Below are 15,881 nucleotides of genomic sequence, written 5' to 3'. Positions count from 1 at the left end.
TAAGCTGCATTCTATGTGAGTTAAAGTAACTAATGAACATTAATGATTGTTCTGATAGAAGGACAATCCTTCAGTATTTTTTCCTGTATTCTAAAGGGAAGAACATCTGCTTTTCTTCACTTTTGGCCTCTTTGCTCTTTAGACCCCAACTCTAACAAGGCTGTATTTTAGCCCCTATCCCCATGCTGATGTGTGCAGCATGTATACACCATCACAATCTGTTCATATTAAAGGTATTATTTTGATTCCTAAGCATTTTGTGGGCTTTACATTTTTTCAGTAACTGTATTTTTCTCAGGAAAACTAGAAGTGCAGAACTAGAAGTACAGAATAAGCTCTCATTCTCAGTCACATTTACTGTACACAGAAAAGATTTATGTGAATGGGAGACAAGAGACTGCGTATCAGCAGAACTGATGTCTCAAACCACTCTTACACAGTGATGATTCCTGTTTTAGCCTCTACCACAGGTCCTGTCACAGTGAGGGCTATGGTTCAGCAGCTAGAAAGTGCTCTGTGAGCTCAGCATTTTCTGTATCCTCATACAGAGCTGTTCACAAACCACGTTTTCCTTTAACCAGATCAGTAAGCAGAAGGGGACACAAGGTTCACCTGTTAGTGTGACCACTGTTTGTTGACCAAGCCAAGTGCAGGCTTTAGCTGGACCCATTCAAGCCAACTCACTGTACATCCTCTGGGAACTTGTACAGTCTCTCTCAGAGGCTCATGTTTTTGGACACAACTCAAGGTACACCATGTGTGTTGAGGATGTTTTGAACAGTAGAGGAGAACCACCCACCACCCTGGCTAAAATTCAGATTGATTAGAACCTACTCCAGTCTCAGCTTCCTGATGATTAAAGGCTAGAGATCGCCTGTAGAGATGACACCTGTCAGTATGAGTTATCAAAACACATTCATCGGTCACTTAGTGGTGTGTCAGTTTGTTTTTTAACTACAGGAAGTGTTCTGTTTAATTCAAGTAGCTTTAACTACCACCAGATCTTCAGCGTAAGGAATGATTGCAAAGCTGTAACCCATTTGAAAAAGGAAGACAGCAAGGCCGAATTAAACTGGCAGGTTTGGAAATTTAAATTCAGTAGCAGTTCAAGTTATACACTACTCTTAGGTTAAAAAAAAAAAAAAAACACAAAAAAAACCCCTAATTCTATTTTAAAGACTCATTTTCCACAAATGGCTGAGCTGTTTAAGTTAAAGTGAATAAATACCTAATGAGCCATTAAAGTCTATAAGACTGTATGGCCTCCGGGCAGTGGTACCTGGATTCAGCCAATTATAGTTCCCTACGATAAGATGAAGACATCAGGTTGTTATTGGAATATATAAAGGTTGAAGACACTGTTAATAAGTCACTACAGGATGTGATAAAATTGTTTAAACTGTTTAAAAACTCTCAATGTGTTTTGCTAGACACATTTTTACTGCTAGGTTTTTCCTCCATAAAGTCTAATCCTTTCTTTGCACAGCCTTGAGAACTACGCTCTGCAATATTGCATTAATACCAAAATGTGATTTGTTTCTACATTTCCACGTTTTTAGCACGTACTCTGGAGGTTATGAAATATTAATAGCGGCAATTCTTCAAGCGTGGCATAGAGAGAACAGGAAGGAAAAGAAAGAAATTAAGGAAATACCAAAAAGTGTTTTTAAAAACCAAAGCAACTGTCCAAGAAAGGAGCCATAAATTGTGAAAGCTCTATTTGCCTTTAAGTAATACCAGCCTCATGGAAATTATTCACACGTAGCTCCTGTATATCTGTCCCTACGTCTTTTCAAGCTGAAGAACTCTGCCTGTTCATAACGAGAATTTTGTTGTGTTGGATCTGTTTATTAATCTTTAATTATTTTACCCCATGGAGCCAAGCATATAAGATTTGACTATACAACCCAAATACATAATGAGAAACACGAGAAATCACCCTGAGCACATAGGCACTAGACTTGCAAAGATTTGTGTTTGTGCATAATTTTCATCCCTCGGGTTTAAGTTTTTGGAGGGGAGCACAGATTTGTCCTCTCCCTGACTCACCCCTGAGGCACATGTTCCTCAAGTGCTTCTGCACAACGTCTTTTAAACCCTTCAGTGTCATCAAGTCCACCTAAAGTCAGGCCTGGCTAACCCGAACACACCACAACACAAGATTTTGGTGCTTTCTCTTCTTTTCCCTGAGCTTGTTTCTCTATCCATCTGTTTTCTGTTGAACTTTACCTGGCAGGCTTTTGGGGCAGTCTTGCACAGCATTTAGTGCGGTAGCATCTTGGTCTCTATCCAGGGCTACTTGCTGTGGCTCCACCCAGCTTAACTAATGTAAAGGCAGTGCATCAGGGGGCATTAATGGGACAATTCACGGGGCCTAAGGTTAAGCATATGAATAAATACGCACCCAGCGAAAGGCTGCCTGTTAAGAGCCTGAAACATTCCATTTGTTAAAGTCACCAAGCCTTTTAGCAGGAGAAAATTCTCAGTACCATTTTCTTTATGACTTGATCTCCTATGACTTAAGTAGCAGTTATTTAAAGAATTGTGATTCTGTCTTAAGAACTGCCATATAAAAGCCATAGACCACACTATATTTTTACAAGCATATTACAAACCTCCCTGACTGATCAAGGTTTCTGACAGGCACATTTACACATTTTCATTCTCTCTGCTTTCTCACATAAACGTACTGGAGGTTAAAAGCACACATGTCGCTGGCACAGCTTTATTTCCCAGCAGCATAAGTTGCATAAGACTTATGTTTGAGCCCTGATCCGAGGAGCATCTCGCCTTATCCCCTCCTGTGCCTGGAGCAGAGCTTTGGGCCACAGCGCTGCTGAATTATCACCGATGACTAATTCAGCTTTTCCCACTGTCACAGTTCTATTCTGTTTTGGCTCAAAGTCACCAAAGGGGAATAATCTTTCTACTAACTTACAGGACCAGAACCTCAGCTTGAGTAAGTCATCATAATTCAAATGACATCAACAGAAATAAGATGGTATTATGTCAGTTTGTTTTTTATGTACGGTTGTTGCTCCAAAATGTGTATCCTTGCTTCAGTGTTGCAATATGAAATATGATATTCCTTGTACATGCAGTCCTTCTCAGTTGTGCACAGGTGACTAATACCAAACTTACATCTTGGTACTTTAGAAATGCTGGGTCCTGGTGAGAATGTCCTACTGTTCAGAGCTGTGCTCTGTAATGTAAGTGTAGTGATGCTACAGAAAGGAATTTACTGAGCATGGCTCTCTGTGCCTGTGCAAATGAAGGGTTTGAGAACTCCTTCTTGGAAAATACAGTACCAGTCCTCATCCTATGAAATGGCTTCATTGATTTGAATCCTCTGATTTCACACCTACCCCTCTCATTAATGGCCTACAGTTGGGTCCCTGACTTCACAGTGGTTTATTTATGACACTGCAGTCTTAGTGGCGAGTCACCAATCTTAATCTCCTATAGACCCAAGGAAAGGAAGGAGGATGAGAGAAGGTACATTTAAAGTCACATAACAAAGCAAATAAGAAATCTGACTACGTGATAAATACATTCTAAAGGAGAGCAATATAATCGCAGACAATAAGGAGAGGCTGAAAGTTGGGACTTTTGACTACTTGCAAATTACATTTACATCAGTCCTGCCTTTTTGTGCATTAAAGATTGCTCACAGCTGCAAATCAAATACCCCAGGTATAACAGATAATGAAGAGCTAACTTCCTAATGGCACTTCCAGTCATGACTGTGGACTGCAATCTCCTTTTTATTAAGGGATATTATTTTCTTGTTTCTTGATTACATTCTTCAAGTTGTTGTGATTTTTTGGTTTTTTTTTTTTTTTTTTTTTTTTGCATTTCTTTACTATTATATATTATTAGGATGCTGCTAGCTACAGGCCAAAACATAACTTAAAACTTGCTGTGAACAGCTGTGCTTGTTAGTCTAAGACAAATTGTTTTAGAAGTCCCAAGGTATAATGAGTACATATAGGTGACAGGGAAAAAATGTAGGTTGGTTTCAGAAGTATTGCAGAAATGCATACATTTTTTAAAGATTATTACAAATATATTTTGTAATTTAAAGGATAGATTACCTATGGGTTGGATGCAAGGGTAAGTACGTTTTTATTATTGTTATTATTTTTAAAAGGGGCCATTCTTTGCTTTGAAGAAGTACAATAAAGTAGGTGGCATACACAACAGTAACACACGTTTAATTTTCTCCAAGAAAAGAAAGCCAGTCTTTATTTTTGTTTGCAGCCATGAGAATAAATATAGAAATGAAAAGATTATCAAGTATAATAGTAATTTTGTACAATGTAAACTATAATTGCACTACAATCGGCAGCCATCAAAAGTAATGTGAGAACCACCTGAAAAGACAACCTAAGCTGGCTAGGTAAACTTCCCAACTGGAATGGCAGCTGAAAAGAAATAAATCAGTATTCTTCATAAACACTGTGCTGCAGATGAACACCTCAGGTTCCCCTGCTTGTACCGCCATCCTGCTTGTTGGGCATCCACTTGCAGGAAGCACTGGAGTATTGTCAGTTCAGAAGCGATCTACAAGGGCCTGACAGGTCACCTAGATTTTGAATACCAGAGAAAAAATTCTTTACATTTTTAAAGTCTCCAGTAGCTGGATCCACGCTTCATTAGGCTGCTCCCTTGTTCAACCATGTTTTGAAGTCATATAGCAGCTTTCACTCCAGAATCTCAGTGTTCCTTCAAACAGCATCTATGTGAGCAAGAGTAAAATGCTAAAGAAGCCAATAGAGATTAAATTATTTCTGAAAAATCACTCAGCAAGCATTAACCAGAAAGAACTGAAGAAACAAGCACCCCATGCCAAGCCTGGTCTGTAAGCCAAACATTGAGCAGTTCTCATTGTTGTGCTCATGCTACTGGAACTACATCCCATTGCTTACCTGTCCATGGAATGGAAGCTCCACTATGCTGGATGAAGTGTTCACACAATGATTCTGTGTTTATAGTGATTCTGTAGAACTGAACCTACAAGGATATCACAGGAAGAGAGGAAGGCCTTCAGTTATTTGCAGCATCATCAAGAGCAGTGCCTCTATTCCACTTATAGTTAGCAGCTACTTATTTCCAACGGCTCTAAGAAGCAGAAAGGAACCACAGAATGACTACAGGGATAGTCCCTTCAGATCTAAGGATGAAAAAGTGTAAACCAAAGCTTTAATCTGTGATGTTTACTTCTGGTTTTTTTTGTGATTTTTTTTTAATATTACTTTAAGAGCTATGAAAGATAAATTTTCTTCCTAAACTTCTTGTTTTCACTTTTTTGTTTGTATTTTTAAACATACATAATTATTTTTTTTGTCTTTGTTTTGATGTTTTCCAGACTGAGAAACAGGTGAGCTCAGGTCTCTGTCACACGATAGAATCCTTGGATATCTACAGGGCAGAAAGGCCAGAGAAGTGCTTCCTCTGCTATTGACACAAAGCACAGAAGTATCAGCCACGCACCTGAGTGCCACTTGAACAAGGTGTTCTGAGCCTGCATTGCTCAGCTGGAGCGATCACGGGCTGCTCTGCTTCATCCCTCCATCCCAGTGCACAGAGACTATCTGCACAGAGCAAGTCCAGTGCAGATGATGCAAACCAGGCTTCTGCAGTCTCCGTTTTCCCACCCTTGCTTAATGAGAATCCTTGCTTGTCAAAACGATGAACCTACAGACTGAAAATGAACGCTGTTATTAGTGATTCCATTTACAATGCAAATGTCTCTCTTTCTAACTGTGAATTAATGAAGAAAACAGGGTCACAAAGATGTAACTAAGGAAATCTTTCTGTCTTTGGATTTGCTAAATTTGCTCAGATATAAAAAGTGAATCTGCCCACCCAGCCCGCTTTTCCCTAATCTGTTCTAAGCAGAGCAGTAGCACAATGACAGAAAATAATATTGTCATTTAACATAACACTCAGCAAATGCAATCCAGTCAGAGCTGTGCAGTGTTTCATAAGCTTTAAATAGACTGAGCACTCCTTCCTTGTGAATTAGATATTGCAACCATTTTACAAAAAGGTAAATTGAGACATACAGGGATTAAGACCAGCAAGACTGATTTCTGTGGCTCAGCTGGTCTTCTTTTCAGAGACACCAAGAAAACATCTCTCTTCTTCTGTCAGTTTAAGTCATAGGCTCTGATTGATTGGTTTGCAGTTGGTTTATTAAGCTGGACGCCCACAACTTGTCATTGGTGATTGCTCAAGAAAAGGGGGAACTGTTGGAGTTAATCCAGAAAGGAAGCAGGTGAGACTCGAGACCAGAATCTTAGTTTCCACATATAACTACAAAGCCAATCTGGTTCCTAAAGTGACATTACCAAAAGGTTTGGAAGGCCCTCCGCACTTAGAAAGAAAACAGATAAGCCAAGGAGAAAAATTAATACGCTTAAATTAAATACGGCAACAACAAATAAAACACCAGACTATTTGTTATATACCGTAGACTCTGTGGAAAAGCACTGCACCCATTATTTCTTATTATTGCTCCAGGAAAGAAATTCACAGGGAAGGCAAAAAAAATGAAGTTAGCAATGATTTTTCACTGTGAACATTTCTCCAGGGATGAGTTATAAAGGAAAAAAAAAACGTAGCCTGAGAGAAGAGAGCTAGAAAGAAAGGATTATCTACATTTATGTATTTAGTGAGACACTTGCACCCACACTAATGCTGTTATAGGGAAACCATTCAACAGCACTTCTACACCTCTTTTTATTTTGTCTTAATGCATGGAAGAACCGTTTAGTCAAGAAGTAGTAAATTGAACTACGCGTTACGGCTAAAGCTGCAGTAGGTAGGAAGAGAGAATCCAATGTGATTCAAATTCCTTCCAGTTAGGATAAATGTCTGTTGTATGGGCTGATTACTGGAGTGGCTGCATGCACTAACTGCAGGACTCTCTCTCCACATGACTACCATACCCAGTTTTAAGTAAGAAAACCATACAGCCTGATCTTATCTGGGGAAAGCTGAATGCCAAGGCTCCCTAAGCATCCGCTGTGTCACAGAGGACCAATGACACTAACACGTACTCTGTGAATAAAAATGCATACAGAACAGACAGGTCTCAAAGAAAAGCGAGCAGATGGGCTGGCAGACAGCAATGAGGAGGTGCAGCATAACAAGAAAATGAGAAGTTTTCAAACACGGAATGGTAGCAGAGGGAGATCAGGTAGAAAGGGTTGCAAATTGTTGATCTTAAAAGTGGTTCAGAAACATCATAGTTGAGAAGGATGACAGCATTTGGGTCAATAGTAGGCTTTAGATGAAAGGTAATACTACATGAAGCAATGCATCCTAACATCATACAGAAGAGTAGGTACTGAAATGCAGATAAGTAAATAGAAGAAAGGCTAGTGGAAATATAGAAGAAAGAAAGAATATTGAGTAAACATGCCATTCAGAGGGTGGAATAGCTAAAGATCCAACAAAAGTTAGTGCAGAATGAGGTTGCCTTTTAATAAGTTAGCACCAGCTGTTCAGTGGAGGATGGAGGGATTACGTTCATTATTTTATAAGTTCAGTTGCCAAATCAAACCTTAGAATCATTGGCCAGAATTGTCAATTGCAAACAAGGATTATGGTAGATCTTTTGCAGAGGCACTGAAATGAAGCAGAAATGTATTTCCTGCCTCTCAAAATGTCCTAAAAAGTGACGGATCAGAAACCCTCAGTACCTACTGACCTAGAGCCTTCCCAGTTCAACATCAGTCTAAAGCTGTATTAGAATGACTATTGTCAGTGTATCTTCAGGGTCCGCAAAGGACATGACTCAGACTTGAGCTCTTGGCCTGATGGTGCTGGCAAGGAGATCTGTCAGAGCCCTGGCTCTCTTCTGTACACACTGATGCTGGCTTCATCGTTTTTCCCCTCTGATCAACTCCCCTTGGGAGAGGTGAGGGGATGGCAACCATGGACTGCCTGTGTTGTAGCTGGTAGGATTTCAGCCTGCTCAAACACATGGGTCCTGGCTCGTGCCCAAGTTAGCTTATCAACAAAGCTTATGAGCTCCAACCAATCCCTTCATTAATATACGTGTACAGTTTCCAAAATGCCCACATGTGCCTAGCTTAGAGTACTGACAGTGGAGGCTGGATTTGTGCGATATAATTGGATACAGCACCGATAAAAGCTGTAGCCCTAAGTCATCAGGGTACACCAGTAAGTCAAAGAGAGGAAAGCACTCATTGGCTTAAGACTTGGCACATGTTCACTGCACCAGAGCTGGCAAAAAGTAAAGACTGAAAGATCCCTCGACAGTGTGTTCATTGACCTCATAAGCGTCCTGTGGGGTTTGTTTGGGAAATATTGCATATTGATCATCTGACTAAGCAGAGATGGAAATAACTGATCTACTGCTGAAGTGAAAATAAAGAACAGGGAAAGAAAAGGAAGTGGTAAAATGTAGAAAAGTTGAGGTACGGACCACAAACACTACCTATATTAAAGGATATTCATGTTATTCTATGATAGAATAACAACATTATCCCTTCTGGCTCATGTTATTACTTTGGCTAAATCCTTTAAGTAGATTAGAAAGAATTATGGGACCTTCCTGGAGGAAAAAAACCTATAAACAGGTAGCGTGCATGCTTTCATATAGATAGCTTCCAACAAAGTGCTGCCCTGGAACAGAAAGAAGGGAACAACCAGACGTTGGGATTCTTGAGGGGGTAATTAGTGAGAAAAACTAAGGTTTGAAATTTTATTTTTGTTTACATTTTGGGCTTCTCATAATTTCTCTGCTCAGCTGTTCCCTGTCACTCTGGACAAATTTCAAGACAAATTCTTTCACTCATAAAAGAGCAACCCCAAGTACTTAAGGAAGGATTGCAAAAAACAAGCTTCATGCTGCTTAACTTCATCTCTTTATGTGGCTTAATGTGTTGGGGTTTTTTTTACACTTATTGGGTTATATTCTAGCCAGGCTAAGCTGCTGAAGTCCCACTGAATCAATGAGGTGGTGCTAAATCCTCTGAAGGTTCCTCTGATTTTCACCCTCTAGCTGGTATTCTGACAAGCTAAACATATTACATTCCTCCACGCTTCTCTATTAATAAGAAAAGCTTCAAAATATAACTCAGATCACTCCTAGAATAACCTGCAGTAAATGTACAGCATCTGAATGTATACACACATCCTGAAGTTATTATAATTTTTTGTTAGGCTTTGTTTTGGCCCCTGGTTTTCTTCTGTTTTCCTCTTCTTCAGTACTTCAAGCAGTACTTCTCAGGCCGCATGCTTATCTAACTGGAGTCTTTGCCCACCCCGAATGCACAGCAAAACTCCCCTCACAGAACAGCACACCCAGACAAAACAACACATTGTTTAAAAATGCATGCACCCCTTGTTTGTGCACGCACACATACAAAAACACATCTGTGATTTCAAATTCATCAAGAAAAACTTCAAGGACATCCAGGGCAGACCGACACTGACCCAGCAGAAGTGAGGCCTGTGATAACTTTCCCTTTAATCTGGTTTTCTCCTGCAGTCACCTTTTGCTTCCTCTTCTCTATTGATACTGTTGTTATTATTCTGAAACGTTCCCAGGACCTCTCTGCTACACCCTGAAGCTTCTGTACTCATCAAGAAACAGACAAGCACCTCATCCTAAGGCACAAAACATAACTGAGAGAGCACAGACCATCAGCACATCACGGGGGAGGGGGGTGTGCACATACCCACAAAACTGATTAAACATGCTAACTTTGCAGAAGAACTGTTCATTACCATTATATAGAAGAGATCCACTATCTGAAGTACTGTTTATTTAATTATTCTTAGGTATTTTCCATCTCCTGTATTCTTGTGTGGATATTTATTTTTTATACCATTTTCCAGCAGCTTTTTCTCCAGATACTATGAAAGAAGAGCTGGGTTAGGACCTTAATCCCTTTAAAGATTGTGACTGTTCTCAGATTTACTTGGATTAGAGTCATTCTACAAATTTTCCTGCAAAATATGCCATGCCTCTTATTGCTAGAACACGTATGAGCACTCCACGCCAGTCTGCCACTCACAGGACAAGCTTACAAAATGCACTTGCTGTGTACATGCATACCCAAGTGAGAGAAGGCAAATATCATTTCTCCTTTCTTTTTTTTCCACTTGAAAAAGGGCAGTTCCCTGGAAATCTGCAGCAGTGTGCCACAGTTTCACGTGAAGATTGTGATATAAGTCAGTCACTTGATTGACAGCATGTGAAGAAGTGTTATTTTTCTGTTCCTCACCCTAATGAAATTCCTGTGAGATGAGTACCAGGAGCAGCAAGAAAGATGATGCTGGGACCCAAAAATGAAGCCTGACTTTTTTGCATCTGTTCATATCATTTTAAAAGGGAAACACAGGTGAGTGCTTAAGCCATGCGTTGGTAATTCCCTCACACCTGAGGAACTGGATGGATGTACATTTCAGAAGTCCCATCTGTAAATCAACTGCAGGAGAGTAGCAAGGACCTGTGGCCAAACAGCAATAGAACCACACTGGGGGAAAGCCATCAGGGCATCAAGGCAAACTTGAATTCAGTCACACATACTGGAAGCTCAACTTCGGAAGATTCCCTGTAGACAAAAACCGTCTTCTCAGCCCTATGTGAAGGCAGGACTTTATCCATGGGGTCAACACACTTACTGGATGAGAAGGGCTTGTTCACTCACTTTGTTCCTGTGGTATTGTCTTGCTGGATCCCAGCATCCCATCTGACATGCTTCCTTTGCTGCTGTGGGAAATGCTTTTCTCTCAGTGAGCAGGTTTGGCTCTAATTGTTCAAATGCCAAGGAGGTCTTTGGAGCACTGCCATATATTATGGGATATATTAGTTATTTTACACCTTACAGCCATTGAGCTGGAAGGACTAATGGGAGAGGTAATGGCCTGAAGGGATGAGGAGCAGTGTGAGTGGGTAGCAGATGAAGGGAAGAGAGTGGGTAAGCAAGCTTTTAGGGCATGTGGCATCCGACACCCATAAACGTGAGTAAAGGTTTAAGGTAACATTTTACACCCAGTTGAAAATGTCCTTCCAACACGATACTCCAGTGTTTCCATTTTCAGTTTTACGGCTCATCCATATGATCCTGAGAGCGCGTGGGAAGCAACATACAAATGGGAATAATAGAAATTAATTACTCCGTTAACACAAGTGGATGAAATGCAGGCCCTATTGAAATTAATATCAAAGCACTTTCACCAAGGGCAGGACTTCACTTACGGGATGTACTGTGGCACAAAGCCAGCGTCGGTAGATCAGCATCAGGGCAGCTCCAAGCGGCTGTGCTGGCAGTGATGGAGTACGGGCACAGTCTCTTTTTTTCAGCTTCCTTATTCCTATTAACACATGCAAATGATGTGCATTTCTTTGTCCTTTTCGCTCCAGTAGCCTCAGTTAACTTGCTGTTAACATAGATTTTATTTCATCTTTTGAATTGGAGGGGAAAAAAAGAATAACAAGCAGTGATGGAGGGATATGAAGAATAGCAAAGTAACAAAGCACAGGCACATATACTGAACCTACCTTATCCTTATAGTAAGAACCTGATTAGAAGTAGTGGACTAAAAAGTACAGCATGAAAGCATCCAAATAGCAGAGGGGTTTGTAAACTCATGAATAAGTTTGTCAGATAACTCTCTGCTGTGTTGCATTTTTAGCTGTATCCTTGTAAGTGTTCCAGAACAGTGGCCTTTGCATATTCCACAACTATGTTCTGAACATATTTATCAGACATATGCCATTCAGTGGTGGTTGTTAAATGCTCTATCCGTAAACCATTATGCTCTCCTATATTGAAGTTTCACTGCAACAGGCAGCTGTTTGACAGCGAATAAACTCCTGGGGACAGCAGCAAATCAAATTAAATATATCTCTATAGAGCTATCATAGGGGATTGCGTGGCTTGATAGGCTGCATCAAGAGCAATAAGTACACAAAGGAAGAGCAAACCTGAGATAAATCAAGATAGACCAAATGAGCAAGCAGTCAGACAAATCATTATAGGCTCCCTGAAAGTCATTAGGAGTTCTACCATTCATTTCAATAGGAGCTGTATTTCAGCTGTCTGTCTGCACAGGAAGTTTTTAATCCTGTAAGAGTCAGAGAGATCATCTAATTGCTGTCCTCTTCCCACTCACTTTTATAAGCTTGGCTGTGGGAAACAATACTGCTAATAAATAAGCGTGCTGAGAAAAATACTTGTGCAACAACACAAATAATGAAGATTTGGTTCACTTTCTTTTGTAGCATTTGTTTTCCTCATATAAACTTTTAAACGACTTAAGAGTTTAATAGTGGCACTTCAGGAAGCACACAGCGCTTACATTCTTCAATATATCAAACCTTTCTTCAACATATTTTCTACCCCAAACCTCAATACTCCCTTTCTCAAACACTCCTTTCAACTTGGCCATACTCAAATCCTCTGTGCCATTTCCTTCTGAAAAAGTAATGATAAGTCCATGTATTACTTATAACGACCTTGATGTGCTTTAGCAGCACGCAAACCTACATTATTCATTCTGTTGTTAACGCTCCTTCTCACCTAACAGTTCACAGGTTCCTGATTAAACAGTGTAACCATGGCCTACCACAATAGCCTGTTTTGTTTTTATACTGTTTTTCTGAGTAACCTTATCTTAATCAGGTTCATAACGAAATCCATGGAGAAATACAGCTGTGCTGCTCCTACTCACAAACTAATTTCTCATATTCAAATGCTACCTTTGTTTTTCATGACTGCTTTGTCAAGCATCTCTCTACAGGCCGCCTGGAAAAAGGTAGGAGAGGAACAGTGGCCAACTGTTCATTGGTAACAACTTCTGAGCAAGAAAGGGCTCTGTAGCAGCTGTCCTGCTTCCCCCACAGCAGGGCTAACACCCAGTGACACGCAGCCCATGGTGAAGTCTATCACTGTCATATTAAAAATAAGCTTTATATTATATATATTTATATGAAGCATGGAGCTTCAGATATTCAATATGGGGTTAAAGACCTCTAGTGTAATACGTATTTTGGACACAGAGCTATTTGAACTTTGGTTAGAACTCAAAAGGTGTTTGTTCCAATTAAAAGTTTATGCTTTTGTTGAAGCTGATCTCTTAACATGATTTTCAATTCTTTTTCTCTAGAGAAAATAATACTAAAATTGAGTAACTGTTCCAGGGAAGTTTCCTCATCAAGAGGCTGAAGAATCGAACTACCATTATCTTAGTCCATTTCTTCTACTAAACCTTTGTACTTATTCCCACAGAAACCACAGGAGATGTGTTTTGTAGGTTGTGAAAGTCTAATCTAAAGTAAAAGCCTACAGTGAAATACAGAGAAAGGTTGTCTGATGCAAGAAGCACTTATCGCTTTCTTCTAACAGGGCTATGTGATAGCTCAGCATGTGCAAATAATCTGAATATCTGCAGCTAGGGCATTATTTGGTCTCTCATTACCTCTCCAGGACACAGCAGAACACAATTCCTGTGGAACTCCATACAAGTTGTACCAATAGACACCTCTGTCAGGTGAGAAGAAAAATTGTGTAAGTTGATCATAAAACAAGCATAAGTGACAAAGTAACATCATTTCTATTGATTTGCTTTCAAAAGTGGGATGCAGCTGTGAAACTGTGATGCTTTTATTCGCTGAACCTAGCATCATATCAGCTGTCACGGCTTATTGAGGATGTGAGCTACCTAACCCAGGCACTGCATTCCTTTCTAGACACACAGAGACAAAAAGCACAGCATTAACACACAGAGCAAGGTGGGCATCCAGGCTGAGGAATGGGGCAGCTGGCAAACACACTGGCAGAACTGGAGTTCTTAACCAGGCAGTCACACACACCATTGGTAAGTGTCCCAGTAAGTGCTGCAGACAGGCATGTTTCTTTGAGGCATGAACAACACTGTACCTTGTAAGTATTTCATATCATTATTATTTTTCCCTATAGATTGCATAGGGGCAGCCAAGAAAATAAGCGACGGTAGAACATGAAGCAGGCCCAGATTACCATGTCAGCATTCTTCCTCCCTACGCTTTTAAGGGCTTAAAGAAACTCTGATCGAAAGTCAAGTCCTACAGGCAGCACCACGTAACAGTCCAGATAGCACATGTTTTGTGCTGCTGTTTTCAGCGTTACGCTGTGACCCACAGTGACATCCATTTCAACAGTACTGGTTATAAACCTGCACTCAAAACCACTGCCTCCTGCCCTGTGCTGAAAATTGCACACCACTCTGTTCCAATGGGAGAATACAGTTAGCACTGGGAGAGCAGCTGAAAAGGCAGTGTAAGCCACTAGCAGAAAGCTGCAACATTATCAAAACTTTTCTCCTTTTTAAATGTCTCAATTCAGAACTAAGCAATGGAAGAAGAGACACTTTTTAAGCTATTACCCTTTTATTTATGCCATTTTCCCCCCTCTCCTAAGACGTACCTTTGGGTGTTATGTGACAGCCATCAATACCATTGCTCACAGCCTAAGCACCTTTGATACCAATTAGAAGAAAAAAAAAAATAGAGAAATCAGGAAAAGGCAAATGTATTTGTTAGCTTTTTATCTAAAGAGCAATTTACAGAAGGGAAAATTTACCAATGATTTCAGCCTTAACACTTCAAAGTGAAACTCTGTGCAGTGTAACATCTCTAATTTGTTTTAAAATATACTGAAATACATAACTGTAGCACCAGGAAGTATGACTTCAGGGACTGTGGTATTTCAGTTCCTAAAAGGACAGGCAGTTACCTCACCATTATGAGCATGCTTTTAAAAACTGGAGCAACACTTCTTGCACGTTGTGGGGGGTGAAGGAAGAAATTGGCCTTCTCTTGGCTTCCTGAGCTGTGAAGGCTCACTCTGTACAATCAAATCCTTCCCTAATGACATGCTTATTATCTTAAGAAGTAGTACAGATGGTGTGTATTTTTTCTCTCTTCAGCATTGTTCATGCTAAAATCACTCTTTAGAAGCTGGAAAATGCAAGCACTGTTAGACACTCAAGAGCCAATGACCAATGAAAGAAAACTAATAGCAATTAACAGCTGGTGGCTTTTATGAGCAGGCACTGTCCCACCTTCATCCTCAACTGATTTTTTTGCATTTGAAGCTGTACTACAAACTCAATACAGAAGTCACAGTAGGACTTTGGCCTCCCATTGCTAGCTTATCAATGTAACAGATGAAGTGACCTCAGAAAGCAAAACGCAACCAATAACCAAATCCATACACACGGCTGAGAAGGAAATAACTCTGCAGGTGCTACAGTTCTGATAGAGAACAGATGTCATATAACAAATGTGCCCATCCGTAATGGCACCTGTAAGATGCCAGTAATCTTTACCTATAACCTGCTGCTCGGCCCCACATCTCCAATAACTTAGAACAGCTCCTGACTAAACCCAGCTGACTGCTAAAGCATGAAGCTGACCAGTAAGCCAGAGAAATGTGGCATATGCATAAGGTAAGGTAGAGATTCTCACGCATTTAAGGCATCAAGAGGAAAAAAATAACAACTCATAAACTTCTAAGTCCAAACATTAAGACTATAGGATTATGTTCTGTCTCCATCAGTAGATGGTAGATGCACATTTAATTACTCTCATAGCTCCTGCTTCAAAATTTTTTAAAAATAAACCTTTCAAAGTTACCAGAACTCTTTCATTTGAACTAAACTGTTTTACTCAAATTTGAAGAACTTATAGCATAGAAAGAGGGTTCTCTTTCTCCATTCCTCCCAGCCAAGATTATCTTGTACATGTTTTACAAGCAGCTAAGTTTCACTTTGAAATCTAATCAGCAACATGTCCATTCCACATAGAAAATGTGAGTAGTTTGTTGAGTCTTCTGGTCTGATATTCTAAGCTGCAG

The 15,881-nt window shown here is 40.1% G+C and overlaps 1 long non-coding RNA gene across 1 annotated transcript; it reads right to left on the bottom strand.

The window, feature by feature from the left end:
* Positions 1-4,222: 4,222 nt before the first annotated feature.
* LOC122183183 lies at positions 4,223-15,841 on the bottom strand. The gene is made up of 6 exons (XR_006180136.1): positions 14,451-15,841; positions 13,465-13,529; positions 11,243-11,448; positions 5,494-5,704; positions 4,929-5,013; positions 4,223-4,738 (listed from the first exon to the last, which is right to left on the bottom strand). It is a non-coding gene; the product is annotated as an uncharacterized LOC122183183 (long non-coding RNA).
* Positions 15,842-15,881: the final 40 nt, after the last annotated feature.

Source organism: Lagopus leucura, unplaced genomic scaffold (genome assembly GCF_019238085.1).
Source record: "Lagopus leucura isolate 7727_CA_CO unplaced genomic scaffold, USGS_WTPT01 Super-Scaffold_100017, whole genome shotgun sequence".
Lineage (NCBI taxonomy): Eukaryota > Metazoa > Chordata > Aves > Galliformes > Phasianidae > Lagopus > Lagopus leucura.
Note: the sequence above shows the minus strand (reverse complement) of the source record. Positions and strands in the feature narration are given on the sequence as shown.